Source organism: Myotis brandtii, unplaced genomic scaffold (assembly GCF_000412655.1).
Source record: "Myotis brandtii unplaced genomic scaffold, ASM41265v1 scaffold144, whole genome shotgun sequence".
Taxonomy (NCBI): domain Eukaryota; kingdom Metazoa; phylum Chordata; class Mammalia; order Chiroptera; family Vespertilionidae; genus Myotis; species Myotis brandtii.
The window spans coordinates 429,202-432,342 of NW_005355159.1; positions in this window are offsets into that span (position 1 = coordinate 429,202).

Genomic DNA, 3,141 nt, shown 5'->3' on the forward strand with positions numbered 1-3,141 from the left:
CCTATGGATGAGGAGAGTGGGGGAGTAGGGGGTAAGGGCAGAGGGTGGGGTGGGAACCAGGTGGAGGGGAGCTATGGAGGGAAAAAAGAGGAACAACTGTAATAATCTGAACAACAAAGATTAAAAAAAACTGCAGGAAATGTATATCTATGTTTTTTTTAAAAAAAGGAAATACTTTCCAGCACATTTTGTCTTTCATATCTTTGGTAATAAAACAAGACAAGGACAGTACAGTAAAGTAATATTTTTATAGGCCAATCTCACTAGAGAATTTAAATATAAAATTTTAATCACAATATTAGCCAACTGAGTCCAACAATATTTAAAACTATAATATGATCGCTGTGGCCAGTTTGGCTCAGTTGGTTAGAGCATCATCCCATGAACTGAAGAGTCCAGGTTCAATTCCCCATCAGGGCACCTACCCAGATTTTGGGTTCTATCCCCAGTTGGGGCTCATACAGAAGGCAATTGATGTTTCTCTCTCCCATTAATGTTTCTCTCCCTCTCCCTTCCTCTCTCTCTAGAATCAATGAAAAACATATCCTCGCTCAGTGTGTCTCAGTGGTTGAGGTCAGGCTTGATTCCTGTGAGGGCACATGCCCAGGTTGTGGGCTCGATCCCTAGTAGGGGGCATGCAGGAGGCAGCCAATCAATGATTCTTTTTCATCATTGATGTTTTTATCTCTCCCTTCCTCTCGAAATCAATAAAAAAAATTTTTAAGAAAAGCATATCCTCAGGTAAGAATTAAATATAAATATATTTATATATACAAAATTAATTATAAATATATATTGAATGTTTTCAGGGCCAACCTGACAGGTTGAGCCGGGCTGAGGTAGGGAGGTGGGAATTGAGAAAAGAAAGAAAGACAGGAAAGCAGGATTGGGAGGACTGCAGCTCTCAAGGAACTACAGCAAGTTTATTAGCCACACAATCCTATTTATACACAACACACTGAATAGGAGGTCTGTCAAGAGGAATGTATTCTTTGTTTCTCTTAATCTCTAAGGGAGAGACAGAGCAGAAGGACAAATTCTCAGTACAGCAAATCTCAGTAAAGAGTTACAGATTTCTTGGTAAGCCATGAAAGGCTGTTCTCATTCTACAAAGGTTGCTCTCATTCTACTGATAACCACCATCCAAACAAGTCTGGGAAAACTGTGTGGAAAGGGTCCCAGCCTAGCTAGCCCCTTCAGGTGCAAGGACCTTGTCAGCTTACACCTGGTCCCTGACAGATCCCCCTTCTTTGTTTTTTAGGCAAAGTTACTGGAAGTAAACAGAGAATAATGAGATCAAGGATAACAATAATTAATAGAGACCAAATAAAAGACTGTAATCTATGAAAGGACACAAGGCTTTAAATTTCATTAAAAATATTCTGTGCTACTTCGCTAGGAGGCAACAGAGCAGGACCTGCATCATTAATAGCTTGAATCTCTCCATGTAATCTACTGATATCTAAAGTAAAGTTAGTCTGATCCCAAACTTCTAACAGGTGGTTGCGAACTCGATTTCAATGCCACATAGTACCATTATATATCTTAGGGGTGACACAAATCCAATTAAATTCAGCAGGACTAGAAACAAAGTCTCAGCAGTTCGCTGTGCTCCTTGGCGAACGACCATAGCCTTGGCCTCCGTTGTCAGCTTCTTCAACTGTCCCCAAGTTGGTGGAGATGTCCTCAGAGTCGTCTGTGATCTCAGTGGCGGCGGTGGCGGCACAGGTGCTAGTGGACCGACTCGTAGCCTCTTGAATGGTGGAGTGAGTTCTTGTTCCACTTCGTCCTCCATCTCTGGATTGTTTTTCCTCTTGTCTTCATGGCTGGAGCATTCCTGATAGTTTCTCTCTGTTGCAGGAATCTACATGGTCTTGGAGTTGTTTTCTGAAAATATACAAACGTATTCTCGACCAAAGGTTAATAAAGGAAACTTTACTTGGGGTCCTATTTATTTTTGCTCAAATGAATTCCCTTTGGCTTATTTTGACACCACATAAGTTTTTCATGGGTGTCTTGCTGTTAGCATTACAAATGAAAAAATTTTTCTAGATGTAAATTAGCTACAGGATATTTTTCCTTACATGGTATTTTTCCACGATCCCCCCTTTTTTGATTTAATTATTAGGAGGATTTTTGGAAAATTTATAATGCAGTCTATATAACTTTAAATTTTATTTTTTTGCATAAAAAATATGACTGCTTTAAGTTCATTGCATGTTAAGCAATTTTTCCATGCAATGAAAATTTTGGTTAATACTTCTTTATTTGCCTTAGGTAATATTACCGTACAGATGATTACTGCTAGTATGGCAAGAAAGACATTCTCAGGCGGCAGGCGTCTTCTTTACCATGCCCTAAGTGGTCTCCGGGCTGTTTGTTGCCTGGCTCGTCCTCCTCCTGCTGGGTTATACTTGGAGAACTTTAATTTTTTTAAAAAAAATATTTTTCTTTTATTTCAAGTAAATATTAGTGGAAGATACTTCAAAATTTTAAAATTTCTCCTTTTTATTAAATTTAAGATAATATTTTTAAACAGTATTCCCTTTCGGCTTATTTGTATATACAGAGGGATTATGGGAAGTCTTCGGTAACTTTTTTAGAAGAATTTACTTTACTAGGATTCAATTGCTTACAAAGATACTGGCTTTTTATGGTAGGTACTTTTATTAATAAAGTTAGTAAATTTAGTAAAGTTTTATGTCTGATTCACGAAGTGTAAACGCTGCCCATCTCCAGCCTAATTTAAAATGTAGCGGCGAGGAGCTTTTGTTATTTTAAATTACATCTTAAAATTCTACTGCTGTATTTTAAGAAATATTAAACAAAATAACTTGTTTTGCCCTTTCTTAGAGGCAAAAACTTAAAATATATATTTATTAATTTTTATTTGATAAAGCTTTCCATGTGATTTCAAGTATATTAAATTTGGTTAAATTAAAAAATCCTTTAAAAAGAGAGAATAAATTTTTGAAAACATTTCAGGGCCCGTGAAATGTCTCAAAGTCATTCCTTGGTTATGGTTTTGAAATCCAACTTGAAAGACCACCAAATATATATGTGTATATATGATTTAAAGATTATATACCTTTTATAATTATTAAGAGATATCAATTAAATTTAAACTGATCTTTGTATTTA